Consider the following 22,513-nt stretch of genomic DNA (forward strand, 5'->3'; position numbering starts at 1 on the left):
TTAGGATCTTAAAAATGTGCAGGTCATTGTGATAAACCTCAGGTATCACAGCATGGTAACTGGCTGGATGTGTTCCTTAATGGACTGTTACCAAGTCATAAAATGCCAGTATCTTAAACCCACCAAGGTCTTTAATTACCATTCTAATTAATTCAAGAGTTTGTCAAACTGTGTTCCACAAGAAACTTTGTTCTACAAGAAGTTAAGATGTGGAACCAGAGGGAAAAATATATATTTGGTCAAATACACTTGAGAAGCATTTCTTTTTATTTTAAACCATTGTGGATCTCCTTAGATCCTGTATGGAGTAAAGAGAAGGTGACCTTACAACAGGGGGAAAGAATACACAGGTTTTCCTACAATTATATTTAGCTATGGAGTGGAACATAATTTCCTTTCCTGGAACACAATTTTTATGACAGGGATTTTTCCAAGCTACTTGTTTTGTGCACAGGTATATGGCAAAGAGACTAGCTTTTCTCCCCCCCCCTTTTTTTTAAATTAAATTTTATTTATTCATTTATTTTTTATCTTTTTAGGGCCACTCCTGTGGCATATGGAAGTTCCCAGGCGAGGGGGTGAATGGGAGCTACAGCTGCCAGCCTATGCCACAGCCACAGCAATGCCAGATCTGAGCTGCGTATGCGACCTACACTGTGCTCGTGGCAACACCAGATCCTTAACCCACTGAGCGAGGCCAGAGATCAAAGCCGTGTCCTCATGGATACTAGTCGGGTTCGTTACAGCTGTGCTACTACAGGAACTCCTAGCTTTTCTTTTACTCAAGATTATTGCTAATTTTGGGTACAACTAGGACCAGAATCTGAGAACTCAGGAAGGATTTAAGGCATTGCCCTGAACTTTTTGCATGTCCTTACTTGGGCTGAAAAATCACATTTTTTAAGTGTATTTGGGGAACAAAAAACATATGTTTAAATTCAGGTTTTATTTCCATCCTCACTTCTTTTATTTCTCTGTATGAGTGTCAGATACAACAATGGTAAAGCTCCACAAATAATAGTTCTCCTTGGTTTAAAAAAAAATTAAGAGAAGAAAGCTTTGATTTTATGACTATTCAAAGACAGAAATAATTTGCTCTTATGGCCTGAGTTTTCCAGGATGTAGCTTCCTGGGGCTTTCGTCTCCTGTCTTTTGGTTACTGTCCATGGATGTCAGAGGGGGCTGAGCATCGAAGTTGAACAAAACCTTCGAAATTCTTGGTGATTTATGTAGAAACCCCTTGTTCCTTCAGCTTCGCTACCATGTTTTTTTTTTTTTTTTTTTTTCCTCCAGACGCTGTGATTATGAAATGTCACCGTGGAAACAGTTCAATATTCTCTTAAAAATATAAAAGCAACTGAAATGAAAAAACTACCTAGGATCTCAAGCTCTCTTAAAATCCAAGCTTTGTATAGAAGCAAACAGATTGATTTTGTATAATGTGACAAGCATGTTTGTCCCCTAAAAATAATCTTTCTTCCACTGCCTGATGATATGTCCAAAGTTCCACCACAAGGGAGGCCTGAGGCCTCTGTGAGAAGGGCAAATATTAGCCAACAACTTAGTGAGGCTGTTTGACTGTCAAGGGACGGCACAGATGCAAAGCAACAGGTGAAGGGCTGGTGTGTCTAGAAATTTGCTCAACATCACATCCATACTTATCAAGTATTTTGTTAGACTTACAACCTGGCAATCAGAATGACATGCTTGATAGAATCACAAACAGAGATTTCACTTACTGCACTGAATTATGTTTATGTGCTGAACTAGAAAGACTGAATGCAACAGGGGGTTTAAGGATTGCCTTTGAAATGTGACTCTTCTCTTCACCCTTGGCATGTCCAGGAGGCAAAGGGAGTTAGAAGAGGTCCTCAGGGTGTTGACATGATGGAGCTCAGCTGCCCACCCTGCCCCCACTGCCCCTGCCGCCCATTGCTTTCAAGGTGGGAATAGCTTGATGCACTGGGACATTAGTGGGTTAAAAACATGCCTGTTTTTGTTCAGCATGGGACAGAGCAGGTGTGAACATGCCCATTCTTGACAGCTAAACTGAGAGTGTTAAGAGTAATTCTAACTGTTCAAGATTTTCTTTTAACACATTGGTTAGATTCTTAGGTCCATATATGATTTGACTCTATTGAATCAGTCATCATTTGTTTATATATAACCTGATGTCCTGAGGATTACTTATGTGATGTCACACAGCTGATGACATGAACAACCAAGTTTTAAAGAGAGCCCGCCTCAAGGAGCCAATCCCAATCTTCAGTAACACACTGATATTGCGAGGACACTTGCAAGGATGGCAGAGTTTTTTCTCTGTCTACCCAATAGGCATTCCCCTTATAATGTAGGGATGGCAATTTCCCAGCCTCCCTCATAGATATGACTTATGTGTGTAAGTCATTGGTTAGGACTTGAAAGGAATCTGGATTTCCTGGGAGCTATGACCTTCTGCTCTTCTTTTGGTTCCTCCTTCCAGTTGTCTGGAATAGTCACTCAATGACTGGAGCTTCAGCAGCCATTAAGAACCATGAGGCAACCTTGAGGAGAGTAGCCATTTACTGAGAAGAGCACCTTGGTAAAGGTGGTAAAACAGGGAGAAGAGAGATCTTGAATCCCTGATGACTAGGTGACCATATCTCTGTCTTTTCCATGAGAGAAAAATCAGTTTATGTCTTATTTAAGGCAGTGCTATTTTGGGTATCTGTCACTCTCAGTCAAAAAGAATTCCTAAAAGATATACTACAGTTTTCATAAATACTTCTATTATGGATCATTGAAAAATCATAGAAGAATTCAATTTTAGAGATGGAAGAGATTCTAGTTTGGTCCAACTGCTTTATTCTTCAAACTGGAATAATAAATGCAGTTATTCATTCATTTAAAAATTATCAAGTGGATAGGATTTATTAAGTTCAAGGAAACGGAAATAAAGAGAGATAGTTCTTTCCTACCAAGAATTCACCATATAACTGAGGAGTTTGTTAAAAAAAAAAAAAACTTAAAACACAGCCAGATAAGATATATACTAGAAGAGTACACTAGGATATTTTAGGATATAGAAGTAGATTATCTAATTCAACTTTGGAAGGGCTACATGATTCCAAGAAATTCTTTTAAAAGAAATGAGCTGAGGGGCCAAGGCTCTGAGGAGTAGAAAGTTAAATAGGACACAGACTAGCCAGTGACATATAACAAGCTTGTTACAAGGTCAGGGCCTCAACCCCAGGGTCTTAAATCCTCCTGCTTTGTTCTTGCTACTGTATCAATTAAGGAAAATGTGCATTTGTAGCCAGGTCTTGATTCCATCCTCATCTCTTCAGTACAATTTTGGGAAAATATTAATGAGACAAATTTTTAAACAATATAAAACGAGTTTGATTTTAAAAAGAGTATTCATGTTCATTATAAAGAGGGTGATAATTCAGAAAAGCACAAGGAAGGAAGAAATACGTGAATTCCCATCCTTGCAGCAGGCCTTGTTTAAAATAACAAAATCTGGACTTCCCACTGTGGCTCAGTGGGTTAAGAACCCGACAGAATGTCCTTGAGGATCAGGTTCCATCCCTGGCCTTGCTCTTTGGGTTAAGAATCCACCTTTACCACAAACAGCAGTGTAGTGCACAGATGCGGCTAAGATCCAGTGTGGCTGTGGTGTAGGTCAGCGGCTGCAGCTCCAATTTGACCCCTAGCCTGGGAACTTTCATATGCCACAGGTGTGGCCTTAAAAAGAAAAAGTAAAATAAAATAAAATGAAATAAAATAACAAAATCTCCTAACTTACTACTTTCATGCGTGTCCACAAAAGGAAGGGGGGAGGGAGGGAGGAAGAGTGTGTCCACACATCTCCTACTACCTGCTTTATTAAACATGCTCCATGAAATACCCTCAGGCACCAGGAGGAAGGTCTAGCAGATAGTTCAGACTCCACCCATCACCCTTCAACAGAGTAATCCAAACAAAACAATTCGTCTTTCATCTCTTTTATTCGTTAACAAGTAAGATCAAGGGCCACATCTTAAAAGTGGGGAGACTAGATGAAAAGCTAGGGACAGGTAGACAGGGAGGAGGGCCAGTGAGCTAGTATTTCCTGCAAGTGATACCCTCCAAACATCCAAGAAGTGCAAACAAGAGCACCTCATGAGGAGGGCAGAGCAAGAGGAGGGCAGGCTGGTGGTGCCAGTTCTTAGCCTTGCTCCATTGTTTGGGAAATTCCACTCTGTTCCAAAGCAGCACACATTACTCAATCTCCTTCTTTAGGAAGAAGTTGTATCTGGTAGGATGTTTCCAGCTACAGGTAACAGAAACTCCATTTCACACTGGCTTTGTGATGGGGACATTTATTATGTGACAGGAAATGCAGAGGAAGGCAGGGTGCAGAATCAGTTGATTCAATATAATCCAGCACTCCAGTTCTTTCTATTTCTCCATTCTCATTATTGTTCTCAAGCTGTCCCTGTGGTCTCTAGATGGCTTTCAGTAGCAAAGGGGAACCCCAGCAAAGGCCAGAAAGAAACCTACTCTGTGCAGAGAGAAAGTCCTTTCCATCTGTCGGATCGGGTCGGTCTAGGTCATGTGCTCACACCAGTTGCAATAACAGACACTGTAGGAGTGACAAACTGCCTAAACCAGGGATTTGCAACCAATTTCTGGAGAGGAGCAGATAGTAAGTCATTTGGGCTTTGTGGGACATACAGTCTCTATCAAATTTCCAACCCTGACGTCATAGTGGCATGTAAATGAGCATGAATAAACTTTATTTATGTACATGAAAACTTCAGAATAGGCAAGTCTACAGACAGAGTAAATAAGTAGCTGCCTAGGGTTTGAGGGGATAGAGGGACACATGGGGTTTCTTTTTGGGGTAAAGAAAATGTTCTAAAACGGATTGCGGTAATGATTGCACCACCCTGTGAATATACTAAAAGCCATTGAATTGTACACTTAAAATAGGTGAATTATACAGTATGTGAATTATACATCAACAAGCTCTTAAAAAAACTTAAGGGACGTGGAAATTTGCATTTCATATAATTTTCGCAAGTCAAGAAATACTATTCTTTTGATTTTTTTTCCCAACCATTTAAAATGCAGAAACCATTCTTAGCTTGCAGGCAGCAGTGGCCAAATTTGGCCCATAGGCCTTAGTTTGCCAACCCTGGCTTAGACCAATGGAGAAGCCCTTCCAGAGGTAGGAAAGGGGTGTTCCTCTCCTAAGTCAAATAGGGGGAACATATTCACCTTTGAAAAAGTCAGGAGTCCCTTAGGGAGGAAGGAAGAGAAATGGATGGCTGGAAGGCAAACAGCTCTGCCCCGTGAGACAGATGAGGAAACATCCCTTATTGACCAAACACGAACCTTGGGCCTGTAAACCTTAACCCCAAGCACTTTATCAAAATAGTCTTTCTAATCCCTCCTACTGCCTTGTAGAAATTCTTATCAATAAAATTTTTTCTCCATCTCAGTATACTTCCAATGATATGTGAGCATCCTGGGAGACGTTCCCAGGGGCCCTGGGGTCAAGGGTACGTTTCCTGTCAGAGACAGACATGTGGACAGATGAACAATTTTGTGTCACTCCCTGTGGGCATCGCTACTGAAGCAAAGCTTCTGGGATTTAGGGCACTTGCCTCTGTGGCAAGTGATGTAAAAAACAGAGACTTTTCTTTTATGCCTTTGGCTTCTATTCTAGCTTTGGAATTTGCCTTCCAGAGTTTGAGAGGAAATTAGGTGCATCTCATGACAACAATCCCTGACAAAGGTTCAGGAGACCTGGCCTCTAAGTGCTCCATGACCTTGGGGCCGTCCCCCTACTTACTCGATAGACAGTAACAGGCAGCGCCAAGAATAATAAAGATAAATTGCTTTTCTAAGTCTGAAGGATGAGAAGATGATCCCTTCTAGTTTGGAGGAGAGAAGAGGGTTCTTAGAGCAAGAGTACGTGAAAAAAGACTCCAGGGAGTGGTGGTAATTGAGAGGATAGAGAAGGGGCCTCAAGTGGCCAAAGGATGCCATTGATTTAGGGTTCAGAGCGTGTGCTGGAATGTAGAAGGGGAGGACCCTGGAGGTAGAGCTGGGAGAGGGAGTTACACAATGTTCAGAAGGGGTCTTAGCGAGGGAGTGGGTAATAGTGGGTAATTTAGCTGGAGTAGGGCTGGGCAGGGTGGGGTGGGGTGGGCTAACAGGACTGAGGATGCTCACCTGGCACTGTGGCTCCAAATCTCTGCTTTAGTGAGTTCAAACTAGGAAGAACCTCCCTGCCCCCAATCCACCATCTCCGTCTCCTAGTTGCAGTTTTGCTCATGTTCCCCTCCCCAGTAAGAAGGACAGAGGTGTCTGCTTCAGTGTGTTAAGGCACATTTATTTCACTTAAAAGGAACCAAATTGAGTTCATTGACTTTCTAAGGCTCCACTCCATGGCTTTCTCATTGCTTTCCTAAAAAAGCCCTTCCTTAACCCTCTCAACCAGGCGGGCAGGTGAATGGAAGGCTGCTCAGCATTTCCAAAAGAGGGTGACCGACCAGCCTCTAGGAAAGAGAATTTTCCAAAAGGTGGCAAAGAGCAGAGGACTGTGGGAGAAGGGTGTTCCCTCAGGGATAATCAGATGGGCCATTTTTCAGGCTAACAGGGAGTTCGGTACTGAAGAAAGTGTGCTAACAACCTCACCTTAGAGATTTTTGCAGGGACACATCCATTCTCAGGAATAGAGCAAGCCCTTTAGTCATCTAATTGGAAAGAACTGTGGGTAGAGTGGGACAAAGCCCTGGGGAGAGCAGGTGTTACCAAATGCTCCTGCACCCAGGTGTGCCTGGAGGGAGGAGTCAGCGGGCTGTCCAGTGCCTCCAAGAGACTAGGAAGGACACGCTTTCCCTGCTCCTAAAGATCTCCTCCCTGTGCAAGTGAAATTGACCTGTAAACTCACCTTGAGAATTTCAATGGTTTTGTTTTTGCACCCTTCTCTGAAGACCTCCTCAAGATGCCAGTGCCCTTTGGAAAGCAGCATATGGAGGTGAGCCCATGTTCTGCAGAGCATGCCCTGTTGAAATAGCTGCAAAGGGTCTCTGAACCTTGGTTTTCTCATCTGTAAAATTGGATAATTATAATCTCCCTCCTGGGATTGTTGTGAGGATGAAGTGAGAGGTATGAGTATGTGCCAGGCACATTCTGTGTGTTTTGACATGCTTGCCTTATCTAACACTCACTATTGCCTTAGAGGCAGGGACCACCTTAAAAGTGAAGCATTCTCATGTTAAAAGTGAGGACACTTGGTACCCAGATACATGACAGAGTTGGAATTTGAACCCAGGCAGCCTGACCTGCCTGAACTTTAGAACTTCAAAGCCCGAGACCCTAGTGGTACGTCTTGGTGCCCATTAAGGCACAGTCTATAGGGGTTTGATACTGTTTGTATGTATGCATTTATAAAATCCCTCTTCTTAGTCTCACAAGGCTCCCAGACTCTGAAAAGTCCAGGGGCATAAGAAGAGAAAGGGAGAAAGAAGAGAGGCAAGTGGGCCCAGGCAGGAAGGACCTGCTGCTTCTCTGGAATTGGGCTGGACCAGTTCTGCGTGGTCCTGAAGGCCCCCAGGTGTCTGCTCATAGCACTCCTGCCTGCTGGTCCAAACAAGCATCACGCCTCACCTGTGTGGTTGGGCTGAGACCCCAGAAAGCATAGGTCGGGCTGGCAGCCAGTAGGTTCTATGCCAGGTTCTACTCTGATGAGATTTGGCTTGGGAAATTCATCTAACCACTGTGAGCCTCCATGATTCTGTGAAAAGTGTTAATTCTCTCTGCTTTCCCTCATAATAAGGTTTTATTTTTTTGTTTATTCATTCATTCATTTACTCATTCCTGTTTTATTGAGGTATAATTGACACACAGCTCTGTATAAGTTTAAGGTATAAACATAATTATTGCCGAAACTTGGCCTCTGTTCATGGGTACGGAATAGAAACATGGAGACAGAGTTTTGGCCAAAGGAGAAGAAAAAAATAGCTTTATTGCTCTGCCAGGCAAAGGAGACCACAGCAGACTAATGCCTTAAAGACTGTGTTCTCCTTTGCAAGAAAATAAGAGGTGATCTTATAGTTTTGGAGTGGAAAATAGGGGCACAGATAAAGACCAGAGTAGATGCAAGCTTTCATTCTTCTTCAGAGTTGGTGTTTAGTAGCCCCAGGACTGGTTCTGGTAGTCCTCCTCTGTGGCTTTCATTTGTTTGGGGTTTTCCTTCTGCAGAAGAGCTCAGAGATACTGTTCTGTCTATTCCTTGAATAGGAACAAGGATCCTGCCCCAAGCTGCACTATTGCTTGACTGTTCCTCTCTTCTCTGCATCCCCTCCCTTCTCTGATTAGCAACAGTTTGAACCTGCCCTCTGGAAACTCAGAGGTCAAGGAGGCTGAAGGTTATTCCCCAAAAAAATAAGAAACGAGGGGACACAGAAAGTCTTGGGCCCAGGAGCTTCACAGTGTCCTGCTTGGTTTTATGATTTGATTTACATGTAGTATGAAATGATTACCACCATACCTTTAGTTAACACCTATCATCTCATAAAATAAATCCAAAAAAAAGAAAAAATACTTTTTTTCCTTGTGATGAGAACTCTTAGGATTGACTCTCCTAAAAGCTTTCAATTTTCTGATGCTGAGATATTAACCATAACACCTCGTGTCCTTAGCACTACTTATCTTATAATTGGAAGTCTGTCTCTTTCGACCACTGTCGTGTTTCCTTCTCTCAAATCCCTGCTTCTGATAACCTCTAATTGTATTGCTTTTTGTGCCTCCCAGGTGTTCCTGGTCAGGACACTCAGCAGCAGACTGGGCTGTGATTCAGCTCCTCTGCCTGGGCAGGGGCAGACCAAGCTCCAGGGCCAGCAAATCTCTTTGTCTGAGGATCCATCTGAATCAGGCAGATGGACATCTTGCCCAGTTCCCTGGTCAGACCATACCACGGTCCTGACTCTGTAGATGAGCAAAGCTGCTGGTTGGGACAACTCTGTCGGTGCTGCAGGTAGGACCTCGGTCTGCCAAGATCCAAGTGCTGGTTGTTTCAAGCCTCCTCCCCGTAACCCTTGTTGTAGTCAACTCCCAGTGGCTGAGCCTGGCAGACTCCCCAACACGGTGAGCCCAGGGTAAGACTCCCAAGAAGACATCCATGATGCTGGGGAGCTGGATGTCCTCCCTGGGCTCTCGTTTCCTCTTGGAGGAACCCCAAGGGGGTCCGCTCAGTGTGGTGCTGTGCCAGCCTGGGTGATGGGTCATGTGGTCAGCGCATAGCTGTTCCTCTTAACGTTGGAATGTGGTCTGTCTTGGTCTCTGTGGTATAGACAGTGCTTCAGCCGCACCCCCATGCTCTAGGATTTTCTCAGTGGTGTCTTGTCAATGAAGAGTTGTTAGTTATTCATCTTGCGAGGGGGAGCAAGTCAGAAACTACCTATTTTGCCATCCTGATGACATCCGGTGTGATGTTTCATGTCTAGTGTCTCTGTGGAGATGGGCAGGTATTATGTTAGGAATGAACCACACACATTCATCTGAGTAGAGGGAGAAGGACAGTTGACGTGGTATGGTGTTAAATTATTCCAACTCCTTTAGCCATTTATTCATTCCTTAAATAAATATTGACCCAGGTCTCACTTTGTGCCAGGCCTAGTGTTAAGAAGAGTGGTGACAGGAGCCAGATAAAGTTCCTCTGGTCTGGAGTTTTATTTCAGAGGTGATTTATACATAGGGTATGACACTCCCTTCACAGTCATGCTATCAAGGGTCCTGAGAAAAGAACATTATTCCAAGAGCCGGGTTGGTACTGATAAACTGGAACCTCATGAATTCCTCTAGTCATCATTTGTGCTGTACAGGGAATGAGCTAGTCCTCTTAATTAGAGCCCATTCCCAAGCTCTCTAGCCAAGAGGCAGACAACCAAAGAAATCAAGATGACAACGTGAACCGAGTTTAGTCTCTTTTTAGCTTTTTATGAAAGGACTGGAGGGCAGCTCTCCTCTCACTGTGCCCACTTTCACAGCTGTTTCTGGGAAATGGTCATAAACCTATTTGTCATTCAAAATGGACCAACTTTGGAGGATCCGACAGATCCGTTGTTCCTGATCTTACCTCTGAGGACCTGGGGCCACCAGGACATGCCCAGAGTCAGAGGAGAAAGAAGCATTATGTTCATTTCATAGGATGTTTCATTGGATGCTTTAGACAGAAATTTTAAAAAGCAAAAGTGTTAAAAGAATTTATGTAAGTATTAAAATATCCAATTTAATCAGGGGCTCATTCCTCTAGGGATCTGGTGTTTGAGTCCTAATGGTGTGTATAAACTGTGCCGTGACCCTGCGTAATAGTGGGTGTGCGGAAATGAAGCAGCGCCCTGAAGGTTCATATGGGTTATCCTGAAAATGTCAGGGTAGAGCTTAATGCTCTGTGTCAATCAGTGACCCAGACTCAGACCTAGAGTATTGCTACCACTGGCTGGAACAAATATGTTTTCCTCTCTAGAATGACTACCTGAGTTCACTTCCCCGTTACCATCAACTTTGTTGCTGAGCTAATCCAATTACAGCAGCGACAGCCCAGTCTAAGTTACTATATGCAACCAGGAGAAGGTAAAATGACTAGTATTCATCGATTCGACAATTCTTGGGGTTCCTCTTAGGTGAAGGGCACTGTTGGAGGGATTGAGAATGTAGCCCTTGACCTAATGGAACCTATATGATAGGGAAGGGAGATAAACAGATAAATAAACACACATACACTTTGGTTTAAGCCATCGAGTGATAAATGTCAATAAGGAAAAATTGGATGGAAATAGACCAGTAAGAAGGAAGAAAGGTGTTGTTTTAGAAATATGACCAGCAACAGCCTCTTTAAGGAAAGATTACTTGAATAGGACCTGAATGAAGCCAAGCATCAGGTAAGTATCTGGAAGGAAATCTTTCCAGGCAGTGGAATAAAGTGCAAAGGCCCTGAGACTGGGACAAGCTGGGTTTAGTGTCCTGGCAAATTCAAAAAGGCAGAGTGGCTGGGATAGAATGAACAGTGGGGAGAGAGGCAGAAAATAAAGTTGGAAGGAGGGTTAAAGTCCTGACCTTGTGGGCCAGGACAAGAACTTCTGTGGGAATGAACTGGCAAGCCATTCAAGGGTTTGATCTGGGGACTGGCATGATCTAATTTATTTTTAAAGGTCCACTTTAGGAGTTCCCATTGTGGTGCAGCGCAAACCAATCCAACTAGTATCTGGACATGAAGATGCAGGTTTGACCCCTGGACTCACTCACTCAGTGGGTCGGGGATCTGGCATTGTCGTGAGCTCTGGTGAAGGTCACAGATGCGGCTCGAACCCCACGTTGCTGTGTCTGTGGCGTAGGCCAGCAGCTGTAGCTCCTATTCAACCCCCAGCCCAGGAACTTCCATATGCCACAGGTGCAGTCCTAAGAAGAAAAAATAAAAAAGGACTACATTAGCTTGTGTGGTGGGAATGGGCTGTAGCAGGTTTAAGGCGAGAGGCTGCTAAACTACAGCCTTTGTGAAATCTGTTTGAAGAGGTGTGCTGAGATGCATGGTGTCTGCCCTGCGTGACTAGAGGTAGTGGAGGTGGGTGCAGGGAGGGAGGTGGCACCCATGCCTGGTCGCTACCTTGGGAGAAAGTTGAGGCTCGGCAGCCAGACCACCATCCCGAATGTTTGCCCTTGGGCAGATTACTTACCTAGGGTGTCAGTGCCTTCTTTCATGGATCAAAGCATCTCTTAGAGACTTTAAAGTATCACAAGGGACACTATGCTCTCTGGCACATCAGTATTCCATAACTGTGAGCCATTGTGGATCTTATCTCTCCATTTACAGAGAAGCAAACTGAGGCCCAGGGAAGAGCAAGTTTTGCTCAACCCTCCAGCTTATTGCTGCCAAGCCCTGGACCAAATGCCTATCTTCTCATTCCCAGGACAGCCCTGTGTTAGGACGGAAATGATGGAGAGGGCTAGGACAGTTAGGGAAGGCATTCAGACTTGAATGAGGCCCTTTTCTCCCCGTGTTCTCTGAGGGTTGGATGTGGGAAATTAGGCAGGAGTGGGTACATCAGGACGCAATTGATCCTTCTCCCTGCCTTTTCACTGATGCTCCCTGAAGATATCACATCAGCATGGACCCTGTTTGCTTGGGAGTGTCTCACTTGGGTCTTCCATCTATCTTTTTTTCTCATGTTCTTTATGCTCATACCAGGCAAACTCCTCTGTCCCAAGTTAGAAGGAAAGGTTTGACGGTCCCTTCCTCACCTCCAACACTGACTTCCCAAATACACTTCCTCAGTCATAGCATGCTCATCCAGTCTTCTCAGTGCACAAATGAGAAACTGAGGCAGAGAGGCCAGGGATCCAGCCAAGGTCACATAGCCATTTGGGGTCAGAGCTAGTCCTAGACCTCAGGTCTCATGATTTCTACCCCTGTTCTCCTTCCTCCTCCCATTCTGTTGCAAGATGGATGAGTCAGCCCTCTTTTCACCTTCTGCAAAGATAGCACAGGGCAGATACAAGGCAGGCTTCGAGGAGTGATGGAGTGAGGGGAGCACATGGATAAAGTTGGGAAAGAAATCACCTTTGTAAAGCCTGAGGGATGGCATCACTGATTGTCTCAAGCGAGGACAAGCCCTGCACTTTCTTCCGGCCTCCTCCTCAAGTTACCCTCGGTCATTTTGGCACTGGTGACACAGAGCCCCTCGTTGCATCATCTCTCCCCATGAGGGGTGGAATGAGGAAGGTCTCATCTGTCCTCTCCACTTAGTACCAGGACCGGGTGCAGAAAGATCACTAGCAAGGCAAGTCGGCAACAGCCCAGCCAGAAAAGGAACAGTGGAGTGTCTGAAAGGGCAGGGCTTTTATCTCAGAGTTTCCTGCTTCCAGCCCTTTGCAGCTGACAAGTCATTTAGAGGGTTCAGGCTTCCAAGGGCTCTTCATTGTCAAGCAGAAGTAAAAGTTCCCAGCCTGCTCGATGCTAGGGGCTAAGCCAGAAACTGTGGGTGGCCCCAGGATGAGAGCTAGGGAGTAGTGAGCACCCTGAAATGGAGCGGGTGGAGGAACAGGAAGAGCATGGGACCTGGAGCCAGACTGAGTGGCTCAGAGCCCAGCTCTGCCCTTGCCAGTCTGTGTTCTAGAGCAAAAGCTTTTGTGCCTCTGTTTCCTCAGCTGAAACCAGAGAGAACGTACTACATACTTCATAAGGTTTTTGTGAGCCTGGATTAGGTGAGAATTCTAAACTGTTAGCCACAGTTTCTGCCACAGTGGTTATTGATATTTTATTTATTTGTTTATTTTCTGGTGAGCCAGAGATTGAATCCCACAGCTGCAGCAGTGCTAAATCCTTAACGCACTGCGCCCCAGCAGGAACTCCCTTATTTTTTCTTAATACTCAAGAACTCTTGGGGACCATTCTTCCCACCTCTGATGGAAATCAGGGGGAAGTCTTCTCACTCTTCAGTGCTAACTTAAATGCTTCTTATGGGAGGTCTTCTGCCATCATTCTCACTCCTACAGATGAGCAATTGAAGTATCTCTCCTCTGAACTGAACTAACACTTTACTTCCACGGCTCCATCACATACTGAGACGTCATAGCTAGTTGTCTTTTTCAGAACTTCTTGAGGGCAGGGTGCACCCTTTAAATTCTGGTCCTGGTTTCTGGGAGGCAGAGAAAACTAAGTCTGTAGACACTGGTGTCAGACTGACCAGACTGTACTTCTTCCCAGCTTGGTGTGTCTCATGCATGTTATTGTCCAAGTGTAATTTTCAAGAAGCAAAAACACCATGACCTTTGTACCAATACACAAGGAGCACATATTAGAGACTTAATATCCTATTGCAGAAAAGATCAGCAGGGAGTTTCCATTGTGGCTCATTGGGGACAAACCCGACTAGTATCTTTGAGGACTCGAGTTTGATCCCTGGCCTTGCTCAGTGGGTTAAGGATCTGGCATTGCCATGAGCCGTGGTGTATTTCACAGATGCAGCTCGGATCCTCCGTGGCTGTGGCTGTGGTGTAGGCTGGCAGCTGTAGCTCCGATTTTACCTCTAGCCAGGGAACTTCCATATGCTGCAGGTGCGGCCCTGAAAAAAAAAAAAAGATCAGCAGGATGATAAATCTCAGCCAAAGGATTGGAATTCTGGCATGTAGTCACCTAACAGTGGCAACACTGAAATAAAATGGGTAAGTGATGTACAAAGGCAGTTCATGGCCTACAGGGTAATAAAAATGTAACTTTTAAGGTTATCTTTTATACCGAACAAAAATCATTTGCTCTCTGCGAGCCAAAAGTCAGGAGTAACTTGTTCATCTTCTACACATGAGCATCTAGTTAATGAAAGAGTATGGGCTTGGTTAAAGATAAGTCATACAAAGTATGTTCCCCTTAAGAGTAAGAAAGAGTATTTCCCATTGTGGCTCAGCGGGTTAAGAACCCAATATAGTATCTGTGAGGATGTGGGTTTGATCCCTGGTCTAGCTCATTGGGTTAAGGCTCTGGTGTTGCTGCAAGCTGTGTCATAGGTTGCAGATGTGGCTCAGACCTGTGTTGCTATGGCATAGGCCTGCAGCTGTAGGTCTAATTCAACCCCTAGCCCAGGAACATCGTATGCTACAGGTGCAGCCCTAAAAAGTAAAAGAAAAAAAAAAAGAATCATAAAGAGCTCAGATAGGCCCATTAGACAATACTCCAAAATAGAAAGCACATAAAGTCATCTTTTCCCCTCACTTCCAAGTTTTGAATACTCTTTAGTCATGTTTAACCTCTCTAAGCCTCAGCTGCTATGTCTCAGAGCTAGTTTTGCAATTCGTGAGACCATATACATAGAGCACTTAACAAACTGTCTGCTGTGTTCAGTGCTGGCACAGGGCTAGTTATATATTAAGGTCCAGTTTTGGAAGGAAAATGATAATTGAATGTCTACTGTGTGTTATAGACATGATGCTGTGTGCCTTATAGATGCATATATATGTGTGTGTTTATGTGTGTGCTTATGCTTATATATATGCATAATACATATATATTCATATTCTGTTTATATACATATTCTTTTACCCTCAGAACAAGCCTGTCAGGTGAATATTATTTAGTTCCAGTTTATATGCAAAGAAATTGAATTAGAAGGAGTCAGTGACTTGTCTGAAGATCTCAGAACTAGGGAGTACAGAGTAGATTCCAAAGCTCTTTCCATCAATGTTGCTGCCTCTTTAAAAGAAAAAAAAAGAAAAGAAAGAAAAATCACAAGACAGAGATTTTTCTGCAGCATGTGCACAGAACTCGAATTTGATTTGGAAGCACTTCTTCATTTTCCTGTTAATTCATCCAGATTTTGTTCCTTCTCTTCCCCCCTCCCCACCCTCTCCCACCCCTAAGCCCCAAAGCACTTTTTTTCTTCCCACCATTCACTTAGCACTTCCAAGTGGGAAGGATGTGCCTCTGAGTGAAACATGGTGCTGGCAGAATAACACTCCATTTACCAGGAGCCCTAACAAAGCCTTTTGATTTGAATGTCAATGCTGTGAGTATGATTAAGTCTAAGATTCACTTTTACATTCCCCAGCTGCAAAATAAGTTGTACAGTTCGATTAGTTTGCCAAGTGGCTGAGGATACAGCCCCTAAAAGTTGCTATGGTGATGCAGACTCATGAGAACGGTGTTGGGACTGGGGATGGAGCCCAGTGAATTTCTGAGTAGTGAAACCAGAAAGGTTACCGGTTGGGAGGATGTTGCAATGGACTTTTCTGCAGAGCCCCCGAGAAATGCTGTGTTACCTCTATAGCCCTGATCCAGAGACCATATTTATTAGTTCATTGCTGTACTGACATGTACAAATACCTCTTTCCTTCTTGGAGAAAAAATTAGCCACAGGCAGGGCTTTTGGTTCATTTCTTTGTCTCTGTCTCAAATCATTTGCTATCTTATGACATGAATTGGGATCCAAAGGGAATAATCTAGGAAAAATGGCTAGGCCTTATAATTTATCTATAATGGCCTTAGGCCCCTGTCTGCTCATTTGGGCCTACACCACAGCCACACCAGATCCAAGCCATGTCTATGAAGCCTACACCGTAGGTCAGAGCAACATCAAATCCTTAACCCACTGAGTAAGTCCAGGGATTGAACCCGCATCCTCATGGATACTAATCGAATTCATTACTGCTGAACTACAGCAGGGATGCCCAGCAGTGCCCTTCTGAGACCCTGCTCCTCCTGGCCCATTAGCAACTTGAATAGGCACCCAGATGAAGTCAGGGAGCAGGACAGGTGAAATCTGGGGGAAACATGTTTCCCATTTACTTCCTTCAGGGGAGTTTTCAGAAAGTTTCATCATTTATTTTATTTTCTATTTTCTGTCCCCTTCACTGAGCTTTAAATCCATGGTGGCAGAAACCATATGTATTAGTTCATTGCTGTATTTTCCATATGGTGCACTATCTAGGGTTTGGTGGTGGTAGGCCTTCATCGAGTACGTTTAATGCAATGAATGACCACCTCTCATTGAGTCTAGACTCCTTCCTTGGAGGAAGGACACTTTACCCTTGGTAGACACGAATTCCCTCCTTTATAAACTGGAATGACCAGACTCTTCTGGTGTAAAATACATACAAAGGTAGTTCATGGCCTACAGGGCAATAGGGGTTATGGCAGGAAAGAGTTCATAATAGGCATGTAGGAGCTTTTTTAAAATGTAAAGGTTTTGTAGAAATTAAAGGGTCTTTGGATAGGATGCGTGGGTATGTAGAGTAATTGTAGAGCTATGCACAATCCTCTCTAGCACAGGAACTGAGTTAGGGCAAGCGCAGCATGAGGTTATCAATATACTCATTACTGTGGCCCCAGAGGACGACACTGGCAAGATGTGGCCTTAATCTCTTTTGCAGTAGCATCACGAGAATTCATTAAGGTTGGTAGAGTGATTTGATAACCTCAGATAATAGGTGTGACAGGAGCGTAAACTTATATTGTAAAAACATGAATTGGATTGTCTTCAGGATGACTTAAGCAGGCAACAGGGTGAAGGCAATTTCGGAAGGTGCCTTGTGATTCATGGTGAAGAATGAATGTAGAATCTGGCTGTTGTCCATTGGCTTCTTTCCGCAAAAGGGTGTGGTGCAGGCTGTACAGGGAGGCAGGTGGAAAACGCTACTGACAATGAGGGAAAACAGGACTTCAACCTGACAAGCTGCTAGCTGAGGAATTTTAGCAACACACACACCAGCCTGAAGTCTCTATTCCTCCTGGGACAGTAGAAACACTTTCAAATCAATTTCACAAAACCAGATTTTACAAGCTATCAATTAGAATGACATGGGGAAAAATGAAGGAGGTTTTTTTGTCCAATAAGAGAGAGAGACTTTGGGTTCAAAATTAAACAAGTTTGCCTTAGGACCACACTTCTGGAAGCTTTTAATAAGTTCCTGTCAGTCTTGTGGGGGAAGAGGCGATGAAACGCAGATACATTGTGTTTTTTAAAGTTATTTTATTATGGATTGAATTTTTTTTTTTTTTTTGGCTGTTAACATCTTGGCAAGTAGTGTTCTTTGACTACTTTGGGAAATACCAGACCCCAAAATGGTGTCTCAGGTGACTTGCTATCTGTAAGAATTGCTCAGGGCCACCTCCTAAGACACTGCTATAATTTCAATGAGATAGCATTTTTACACTTATTAGATCAAGAGTTGAAAACAAACAAGCAAGAGTTTCCATTGCGGCTCAGTGGGTTAAGGACCTGAGGTTGTGTCTATGATCATGCAGATTCTATCCCTGGCCATGCTCAGTGGGTTAAGGATTGGGTGTTGCTGCAAGCTGTGGCATAGGTCACAGATGTGGCTTGAATTCGGTGTTGCTGTGGCTGTTGCCTAGGCTACAGCTGTAGCTCCTATTCAACCTGTAGCCCAGGAACTTCCATATGCTACAGGGATGGCCATTAAAAAAAAAAAAAAGTAAATACACAAGGAATTCAGCACATACAGCTAGAATTCTGCCCTTTAGGCATCTCCTTGTGAATGTCTTAAATGAAGTCACTCAAAATCAGCCTGTCCAGAGACAAACTCAAAATCCTCCCCTTTTTCGTCATGTCCATCTCAGAGCTCTTTCTGCAATCACTCTCAGTGAGTAGCACCGTCACAGCTATCTGGAGCAGCTTCTTCTCCCTTGTTCTCAGCTCCAAATCCTCCAAATCGAGTCCTATATGTCTCTCCAAAACCAATCACTTGTCTCTGTCTCCTACAAGGTCAATGCTGTGGGCCATTATGATTATGTTCTAGAGCATGCATGATCTCATTTAATCCTGGGGTGGGTGGGTGTTTTTCACCAGTGACTAGATAAGGATTTTGAAGCATGGGGAGCTTAGGGAACTCCGCCAAAGTCACATAGCCAGCTTACTCATAGTTAAGCCGAGAAATAGACCCAGCTCTAAAGCACCCTTTTGAGTACCTCATTGCTGTTTCTCTGACAGTAACTCAAGTCCAAGTTTCCCTATTGTTCAAATGTGATTTCTTAAAAATTCTACTTTGCCCACATTATATAGTATTGGTATAAGTATAAAGTTCAGGACAGAGATGGATAACACTTTAGAAATGTAAAAATTGCTATACAAATGCAAGGTCTTATTACTCTACTAGGTTGCAGGATTCAAACAGGCCAGGAGAGTGCATCTCAATTGGAATAATTTCTGTGATAACAGCCTTGGGCCATCTTTGGAAAGAAGGTACCCCGCAAGCTCTGTCCATTTCCTTGAATAAGAACTCTTACAAAATGCATGAAAGGCAGGCACCATTAAGCCATTTGAACTGCATTTCTCATTTTTCAGATACATCAATCCAGGAGCCAAAGCCCGGCTTTAGAGATTTAAAGCTGTTAAATAGCATGTAGACCATCCCTCTCGTTTTATGGATGCAGAAACTGAGACCTATAGCAACTTCAGTGAAGGTCAAAGCTGTAAGGTAAGTCATAATTCTATTTCTCTCTCCCCACCCCCCACCCCCTCAGCTCCTGACCTAGGCTACTTCCCAGAGGTTTTCCTCCACTCAGTACACTCTCTATATTCCTAACACTGAGACTGGCCTCTTTTGGATAGGATGCCCCTGGCAGCCTAAGACAAGAGGGGCCTGTGGACATTTGGCTTGGGAAGAAAGAACAGTCCAGATGGAGCTGGCAGACACAGCCATACTCTCTCACATTCTCTGAGCAGAGCATTTGATGTGTGCTCCCAAGGGCTTGTGAGCCTGTGGGCTGGCTTGAAAAGTGAGGTCTCAGGGTGAAAAGAAAATAACATGAGTGAGAGCCTTTGGGAAAAGCATCCCCTCCACCTGGGATGGCCTTCTCCAACCCCAAATACTCAGGACACAGCCATCTTTTTTTAGGTGTGGACCAAATATTGTCTGAAGGTCCTATTTGTCCTTCCTCCTTACAGATTTGTCTTCTTACCTTATAAAAGCAACCCTGCCTCCATGACAGGTAAGCAATGCGGACATTTTTGGAATGAACCATGAAAGCCTGCCCACCAGCACCTCAGTCCCTTCCTTCCCACCCTCTCAACACTTTCCCTTCAATGTGCATCTTTCCAGGTTTTCTCTGTGCTCCTTCCTCAGCAAGGGGCAGGGGGTGGTGGTGCATGACCAAAATACCTTGGAAGGGCCAGGCAGTAATAAAATTAGAGATGGCCTTTTGTATCTGTGACTTATGCATCCATGGATTCAACCAGCTACAGATAAAAAATATTGGGGAAAACATTCCAGAAAGTCTCAAAAAGCAAAAGTTGAATTTGCCCCTCATAGGCAACAATTTACAAAACATTTACATCATATTTATACTTATTATATAGCGTTTACATTGTATTAAGTATTATAAGTTATCTAGAGATGATTTAAAGTCTATGGGGAATGTGTGCAGGTTATATGAAAACACTACACCATTGTATATAAGAGGCTTGATCATCCCATGAACTTTGGTAGGAGGGGCGGGGGTTGGTCCTGATACTAAAAGGCCGTGGATACTGAGGTAGGCTAAGCAGGCTGTATTTGAGAGTCCATGTCCCATCTTTTGGGGGCAGCCGTGACCCTGTGGCAGCTATTGATTATGCATGGCCTAGAGGACCTCCAGCATTGCCAGATGCTTCCATTTCAGACTAGCCCCAAATCCAGACTTTCTGGGTGAAAACTTCTGACTTTAAGAAGTTGGCAATGAATTCTAAATGTTTTGAGATGCTGCATGGGTTAGAGAAGACACTTGTGAGCCAGATGTGGCCCACAGGTTTACAACCTCTGATATATTAATGGATGTACATGGGGGGGTAATAGTTTATGCAGTTTCATGCTTTACTTGTTTTTACCAACTCCACACTGTTGATAGTGATCTTTCTGTGTCAGCCCCCATAGATCATGTCATGTATATTTGTATATTAATGGTTATATAGTATTCTCTGACATGGATATATTTTAGTTTACTTTTTAGTTATGCTCTCGATAAGTATAGAGTTGCTGATACTTTTTTTCAGTATCATTAGAGGTTTCAGCAAATGTCCTATACATGAAGTAAGCATACGTAGGTGTTTTTAGGATGATCACTGGCTATTTTCCAACCTGACACTTGCCATCTGGTCTCTTTTCCTTCAATGGATATGGATATCAGACCCCACATCCTAGTCCTTGTGTACTCTCCTCAGTATGTAATCAAACATTCAACCCCTGAAAATATGACTAAGTAAATGAGCTAAGCAAATCAGTCATAAAAATAAAACTCATCAAACCTGATTTTTACCTCTAACTTCCTGAGCGACTTTTAGGTAAGCTACTTTCCTTGTTCAGGCCTCTCTCTGTCCATCTGCAAAATGGTCCTTATTCATTTACTCAGCACATTTTAAATATTTACTGAGTACCTTCTCTGTGGTGGATATTGGGTTAAGTGTGAGAGATACAGCAATGTCGTGGAAGTTATCTTCTCCTGCGTCTAAGTTTTTTTTTCCATTTTAAACTTCTTTGATGCTATGATATCCTGCCGTGCCTCCCAACCTCAAGCCCTAAGCAGATTTGAAAATGGAAATAGTGTCACACTCTCCCAGGAGCAAGAGCTAAGAGCCTTCCACTTAACACATATACCGTGGGGATTATTAAATGCTGTGTACTGACAACTGCTAAGGGCAAAATATTCATAAGCAGGTTTCACTGTTGAAACATGCTATGCTTTGGATAATTTCCTCTGTCCCGTGAAAACTCATTATAGACCCTTTTCAAAGAGCATGACTCCCACTAGATAAGGTGATACTAATGGAATGGTGTCTTCTCTCTTTTATTTTTTTTCCCCATCAGCTGGGAAAGACAGGGTGTTCCAGCTTCGCTAAATCTTATTTCCTGAGGTCAGAAGGAAGTAAAAATAGGAAAAGTGAAAACAAGTAGGACTTGATACAAGGGGGAATAAGGCAATAAACTCATTAACTGTCAGGGAAGGGCACAGGGGAGTCAGCATCCTGTTGTGAAAATGAAATTACATTGAAGAGGAAGGCAATATAATGTAGTGGTTTATATCCCTGATCTTTGAACCAGCAGTCCTATTTTTCTTTGTTTGTGAAATGGTGATGATGCTACTCAACTCACTGGACTATTGAAGTCATCAAAATAAACGTATTATTATAGTAGAAGATGCAAATGACCTATTGCCCAGTTTTGTTTGTAAATGGACTACCTTTATGACCTTGGGAAAGATGTTTTCTTTCTTGGGGCTTCTGTTGTATCACCTCCAAACATGGGAGCAGAACTTGCCACAGCCACCTCTACGAGCTATATAGTGAGACTCCAAGAAAAAGGATGAATGACCATAAAAGTATTTTGTGACCTGAAATATGAATTGATAATTAACCCAATGACTTGGATTACACATTAAAGAGAGTTATGAATTGGACTGTTTTCCCAACATTTGAGGTTGTTTACATCCCCCAGTTTCATCAGGGTATGAAAATGTAGCTTCTTCAAGCAGGACACGTGACAACTCAATTCCACTCACTTTCTAGTCCATTCACGCAAGAGCTGAGCATCTACCAGGGAAGAATTTTGGTGCTTGGAAATATAGTGGTGAGTGAAAGGGACTAAGACTTGGCTCTCATGGAGCTTCAAGTTGAATGGAGGGCACAGCTAGCTACTGATTAAATTATTAAAGGTAATAACCAGAGACTAAAAAATGTGCTATGGCCAAAGGGGGAAAAAAAAAGAAGGGAGACTTAATTTCAATGAGAATTCTTAATATGTGGAGGGCCCCTGGGTTAAGAGGGGTAAAGATTGCATATATGTGGTTATTAACCCCTTATAACTCTTATCTCGTTCCTGGTTCAGACTTTATTGTATAAGAATTTTCCCAGAGTTCCTGCTGTGGCTCAGAGGAAACAAACCTGGCTGGTATCCATGAGGATGCCCTCGATCCCTGGCCCTGCTCAGTGGGTTAAGGGTCTTGGTTGCCGTGAGCTGTGGTATAGGTCGCAGATGTGGCTCTGATCTGGTGTTGTTG

The 22,513-nt window shown here is 43.5% G+C and overlaps 1 long non-coding RNA gene across 1 annotated transcript in view; it reads left to right on the plus strand.

Annotated features, from left to right (window-relative positions):
- Nucleotides 1–19,656, plus strand: part of LOC110257318 — a 189,500-nt gene extending 169,844 nt beyond the window's left edge. The window contains exons 2-3 of the long non-coding RNA XR_002339770.1: nucleotides 18,828–18,960; nucleotides 19,431–19,656. This is a non-coding gene — a long non-coding RNA (uncharacterized LOC110257318). The remainder of the gene's footprint in view (nucleotides 1–18,827; nucleotides 18,961–19,430) is intronic.

This window comes from Sus scrofa, chromosome 16 (genome assembly GCF_000003025.6).
Source record: "Sus scrofa isolate TJ Tabasco breed Duroc chromosome 16, Sscrofa11.1, whole genome shotgun sequence".
NCBI lineage: Eukaryota > Metazoa > Chordata > Mammalia > Artiodactyla > Suidae > Sus > Sus scrofa.